This window comes from Calliopsis andreniformis, unplaced genomic scaffold, assembly GCF_051401765.1.
Source record: "Calliopsis andreniformis isolate RMS-2024a unplaced genomic scaffold, iyCalAndr_principal scaffold0007, whole genome shotgun sequence".
Lineage (NCBI taxonomy): Eukaryota > Metazoa > Arthropoda > Insecta > Hymenoptera > Andrenidae > Calliopsis > Calliopsis andreniformis.
In genome coordinates, this window is record NW_027480425.1 from 9,412,033 (window position 1) to 9,418,690 (window position 6,658).

Sequence of the window (6,658 nt, forward strand, 5' to 3'; positions counted from 1 at the left end):
GCCCTAGAGTGACGCCAATGTTTCTCGGAACGTAGAAATGACCATTACTTTCACACTGGTTGCAATTATTCGTTTTATACGATGGAAAAGCTGTTGTATTTATTTCGTATTTTATGCTTCTGGCGTTGACTTCTTAGGACCTAACTATTCGATCTGGTGGAGCAACGCCCTGGAGTGAAACCTAGGTTGCCCGGTACGTAGAAATGAGCATTACTTTCACACTGGTTGCAATTATTCCTGTTATACGATGGAAAAACTGTTGTATTTTTATTGCATTTTATGCTTCGGGCATTGACTTTTAAGGCCCTAACTATTCAATCTGTTGGAGCAACGCCCTAGAGTGAATCCTAGGTTGCCCGGAACGTAGAAATGACCATTACATTCACACTTGTTGCAATTATTCCTGTTATACGATGGAAAAACTGTTGTATTTTTATTGTATTCTATGCTTCTGGCGTTTAATTCTAAGTTGCTAGCTATTTGACCTGGTGGAGCAACGACCTAGAGTGAAGCCTAGGATGCCCGGAAAGTAGAAATGACCATAACTCTCACACTGGTAGCAATTATTCGTTTTATACGATGGAAAAACTGTTCCATTTATTTTGTGTTTTATGCTTCAGGCATTCACTTCTATGGCCCTAACTATTCGATCTGGTGGTGCAACGCCCTAGGGTGAAGCCTAGGTTGCCCGGAAAGTAGATGTGAACATAACTTTCATACTGGTTGCGATTATTCGTTTTATACGATGGAAAAACTGTTGTATTTATATCGTGTTTTATGCTTCTGGCGTTGACTTCTTAGGCCCTAACTATTCCAACTGGTGGAACAACGCCCTAGGGTGAAGCCCAGGTTGCCCGGAATGTAGAAATGTCCATAACTTTCACACTGGTTGCAATTATTCGTTTTATACGATTGAAAGGCTGTTGTATTTATATTGTATTTTATGCTTCTGGCGTTGACTTCTTGGGCCCTACCTATTCCGTCTGGTGGGTCAACGCCCTAGAGTGAAACCTATGTTGCCCGGAACGTAGGAATGACCATAACCTTCACACTGGTTGCCATTATTCCTGTTATACGATGGAAAAACTGTTGTGTTTTAATTGTATTTTGTGCTTCGGGCATTGACTTTTAAGGCCCTAACTATTCAATCTGTTGGAGCAACGCCCTAGAGTGAATCCTAGGTTGCCCGGAACGTAGAAATGACCATTACATTCACACTGGTTGCAATTATTCCTGTTATACGATGGAAAAACTGTTGTATTTTTATTGCATTCTATGCTTCTGGCGTTTAATTCTAAGTTGCTAGCTATTTGACCTGGTGGAGCAACGACCTAGAGTGAAGCCTAGGTTGCCCGGAACGTAGAAATGACCATAACTTTCATACTGGTTGCAATTACTCGTTTTATATGATGGAAAAACTGTTGCATTTATATTGTATTTTCTGCTTCTGGCGTTCACTTCTTAGGCTCTAACTATTCGATCTGATGGAACAATGCCCTAGGGTGAAGCCTAGGTTGCCCGTAACGTAGAAATGACCATAACTTTCACACTGGTTGCTATTATTCGTTCTATACGATGGAAAAACTGTTATATTTATACAGTATCTTATGCTTCTGGCGTTGACTTCTTAGGCCCTAACAATTCGATCTGGTGGAACAACGCCCTAGAGTGAAGCCTAGGTTGCCTGGAACGTACAAATGACCATCACTTTCACGGGTTGCAATTATTCCTGTTATAGGATGGAAAGACTGTTGTATTTTTATTGCATTTTGTGCTTCAGGCGTTGACTTCTGAGGCCGTAGCTATTCGATGTGGTGGAAGAACGCCATAGAGTGAAGCCTAGGATGCCCGGAACGTAGAAATGACCATAACTTTCATACTGCTTGCAATCATTCGTTTTATATGATGGAAGAACTCTTGTATTTATATTGTATTTTATGCTGCTGGCGTTCACTTCTTAGGCCCTAACTATTCGATCTGGTGGAACAACGCCCTGGGGTGAAGCCTAGGTTGCCCGCAACGTAGAAATGACCATAACTTTCACACTGGTTGCAATTATTCGTTTTATACGATGGAAAAACTGTTCTATTTATTTTGTATTTTATGCTTCGGGCGTTGACTTCTAAGGCCCTAACTGTTTGATCTGGTGGAGCAACGCCCTAGAGTGAAGCCTAGGTTTCCCGGAACGTAGAAATGATCATTACTTTCGCACTGGTTGCAATTAGTCATGCTATACGATGGAAAAACTATTGCATTTTTATTGTATTTTATGCTTCTGGCGTTGACTTCTATGGCCCTACCTATTCGATCTGGTGGAGCAACGCCCTAGAGTGAAGCCTAGGTTGCTCGGAATGAAGAAATGACCATAACTTTCATACTGGATGCAATTATTCGTTTTATACGATGGAAAAACTGTTGTGTTTATATTGTATTTTATGCTTCTGGCGTTGACTTCTAAGTCACTAACTATTCGATCTGGTGGAGCAACGCCCTAGAGTGAAGCCTAGGTTGCCCGGAACGTAGAATCGGCCATCACTTTCAAACTGGTTGCAATTATTCCTGTTATATGATGGAAACACTGTTGTACTTTTATTGCATTTTATGCTTCGGGCGTTGACTTCTGAGGCCGTAGCTATTCGATGTGGTGGAAGAACGCCATGGAGTGAAGCCTACGTTGCCCGGCACGTAGAAATGACCATTACTTTCACACTGGTTGCAATTATTCGTTTTATACGATGGAAAAGCTGTTGTATTTATATCGTATTTTATGCTTCTGGCGTTGACTTCTTAGGACCTAACTATTCGATCTGGTGGAGCAACGCCCTAGAGTGAAGCCTAGGTTGCCCGGAACGTAGAAATGACCATTACATTCACATTGGTTGCAATTATTCCTGTTATACGACGGAAAAACTGATGTATTTTTATTGTATTCTATGCTTCTGGCGTTTAATTCTAAGTCGCTAGCTATTTGATCTGGTGGAGCAACGACCTAGAGTGAAGCCTAGGTTACCCGGACCGTAGAAATGACCATTACATTCACACTGTTTGCTATTATTCATTTTGTACGACGGAAAAGCTGTTGTATTTATATTGTATTTTATGCCTCTGGCGTTGACTTCTAAGGCCGTAGCTATTAGATGTGGTGGAGCAACGCCCTAGAGTGACGCCTAGGTTGCCCGGAACGTAGAAATGGCCATTACTTTCGCAATGTCTGCAACAACTCATTTTATACGTTGGAATAACTGTTGTACTTATATTGTGCTTTATCCTTCTGGCGTTGAATTCTAAGTCCCTAGCTATTGGATCTGGTAGAGCAACGCCCTAGAGTGAAACCTAGGTTATCCGGAACGTAGAAATAACCAGTACATTCACACTGGTTGCAGTTATTCCTGTAAAACGATGGAAAAACTGTTGCATCTTTATTGTATTTTATGCTTCTGGCGTTGACTTCTAAGGCCCTAACAATTCGATCTGGTGGAGCAACGCCCTAGGGTGAAGCCTAGGTTGGCCGGAATGTAGAAATGTCCATTACTTTCACACTGGTTGCAATTATTCGCTTTATACGATTGAAAAGCTGTTGTATTTATATTGTATTTTATGCTTCGGGCATTGACTTTTAAGGCCCTAACTATTCGATCTGTTGGAGCAACGCCCTAGGGTGAAGCCTAGGTTGCCCGGAACGTAGAAATGATCATAACCATCACACTGGTTGCAATTATTCGTTTTATACGGTGGAAAAGCTGCTGTATTTATATCGTATTTTATGCTTCTGGCGTTGACTTCTTAGGCCCTAACTATTCCATCTGGTTGAACAACGCCCCAGGGTGAAGCCTAGGTTGCGCGGAACGTAGAAATGACCATAACTTTCACACTGGTTGCTATCATTCGTTTTATACGATGGAAAAACAGTTACATTTATATTGTATTTTATGCTTCTGGCGTTGACTTCTTAGGCCCTAACTGTTCGATCTGGAGGAACAACTTCCTAGGGTGAAGCCTAGGATGCCCGGAAAGTAGAAATGACCATAACTTTCACACTGGTAGCAATTATTCGTTTTATACGATGGAAAAACTGTTCTATTTATTTTGTATTTTATGCTTCGGGCGTTGACTTCTAAGGCCCTAACTGATTGATCTGGTGGAGCAACGCCCTAGAGTGAAGCCTAGATTGCCCGGAACGTTGAAATGATCATAACTTTCACACTGGTTGCTATTATTCGTGTTTTACGATGGAAAAACTTTTATGTTTATATTGTACTTTATTCTTATGGCGTTGACTTCTTAGGCCCTAACTATTCGATCTGGTGGAACAACGCCATAGAGTGAAGCCTAGGTTACCCGGAACGTAGAAATGACCAGTACTTTCACACTGTTTGCAGTTATTCCTGTTACACGATGGAAAAACTGTTGCATCTTTATTGCATTTTATGCTTCTGGCGTTGACTTCTAAGGCCCTAACTATTCGATCAGGTGGAGCAACGCCCTAGAGTAACGCCTAGGTAGCCCGGAACGTAGAAATGACCATTACTTTCACAATGTTTGGAACTTCTCATTTTATACGATGGAATAACTGTTGTACTTATATTGTATTTTATCCTTCTGGCGTTGAATTCTTAGGCCCTAACTATTCCCTCTGGTGGATCAACGCCGTAGAGTGAAACCTACGTTGCCCGGCACGTAGAAATGACCATTACTTTCACACTGGTTGCAATTATTCGTTTTATACGATGGAAAAGCTGTTGTATTTATATCGTATTTTATGCTTCTGGCGTTGACTTCTTAGGACCTAACTATTCGATCTGGTGGAGCAACGCCCTAGAGTGAAGCCTAGGTTGCCCGGAACGTAGAAATGACCATTACATTCACACTGGTTGCAATTATTCCTGTTATACGATGGAAAAACTGTTGTATTTTTATTGTATTCTATGCTTCTGGCGTTTAATTCTAAGTCGCTAGCTATTTGATCTGGTGGAGCAACGACCTAGAGTGAAGCCTAGGTTACCCGGACCGTAGAAATGACCATTACATTCACACTGTTTGCTATTATTCATTTTGTACGACGGAAAAGCTGTTGTATTTATATTGTATTTTATGCCTCTTGCGTTGACTTCTAAGGCCGTAGCTATTAGATGTGGTGGAGCAACGCCCTAGAGTGACGCCTAGGTTGGCCGGAACGTAGAAATGGCCATTACTTTCGCAATGTCTGCAACAACTCATTTTATACGATGGAATAACTGCTGTACTTATATTGTATTTTATGCTTCTGGCGTTGACTTCTAAGGCCCTAACAATTCGATCTGGTGGAGCAACGCCCTAGGGTGAAGCCTAGGTTGGCCGGAATGTAGAAATGTCCATTACTTTCACACTGGTTGCAATTATTCGCTTTATACGATTGAAAAGTTGTTGTATTTATATTGTATTTTATGCTTCGGGCATTGACTTTTAAGGCCCTAACTATTCGATCTGTTGGAGCAACGCCCTAGGGTGAAGCCTAGGTTGCCCGGAACGTAGAAATGATCATAACTATCACACTGGTTGCAATTATTCGTTTTATACGGTGGAAAAGCTGCTGTATTTATATCGTATTTTATGCTTCTGGCGTTGACTTCTTAGGCCCTAACTATTCCATCTGGTTGAACAACGCCCTAGGGTGAAGCCTAGGTTGCCCGGAAAGTAGAAATGACCATAACTTTCACACTGGTAGCAATTATTCGTTTTATACGATGGAAAAACTGTTCTATTTATTTTGTATTTTATGCTTCAGGCATTCACTTCTATGGCCCTAACTATTCGATCTGGTGGTGCAACGCCCTAGCGTGAAGCCTAGGTTGCCCGGAAAGTAGATGTGAACATAACTTTCATACTGGTTGCGATTATTCGTTTTATACGATGGAAAAACTGTTGTATTTATATCGTGTTTTATGCTTCTGGCGTTGACTTCTTAGGCCCTAACTATTCCAACTGGTGGAACAACGCCCTAGGGTGAAGCCCAGGTTGCCCGGAATGTAGAAATGTCCATAACTTTCACACTGGTTGCAATTATTCGTTTTATACGATTGAAAGGCTGTTGTATTTATATTGTATTTTATGCTTCTGGCGTTGACTTCTTGGGCCCTACCTATTCCGTCTGGTGGATCAACGCCCTAGAGTGAAACCTATGTTGCCCGGAACGTAGGAATGACCATAATCTTCACACTGGTTGCCATTATTCCTGTTATACGATGGAAAAACTGTTGTGTTTTAATTGTATTTTATGCTTTTAGCGATGAATTCTAAGTCCCTATCTATTCGATCTGGTGGAGCAACGCCCTAGAGTGACGCCAATGTTTCTCGGAACGTAGAAATGACCATTACTTTCACACTGGTTGCAATTATTCGTTTTATACGATGGAAAAGCTGTTGTATTTATTTCGTATTTTATGCTTCTGGCGTTGACTTCTTAGGACCTAACTATTCGATCTGGTGGAGCAACACCCTGGAGTGAAACCCAGGTTGCCCGGTACGTAGAAATGAGCATTACTTTCACACTGGTTGCAATTATTCCTGTTATACGATGGAAAAACTGTTGTATTTTTATTGCATTTTATGCTTCGGGCATTGACTTTTAAGGCCCTAACTATTCAATCTGTTGGAGCAACGCCCTAGAGTGAATCCTAGG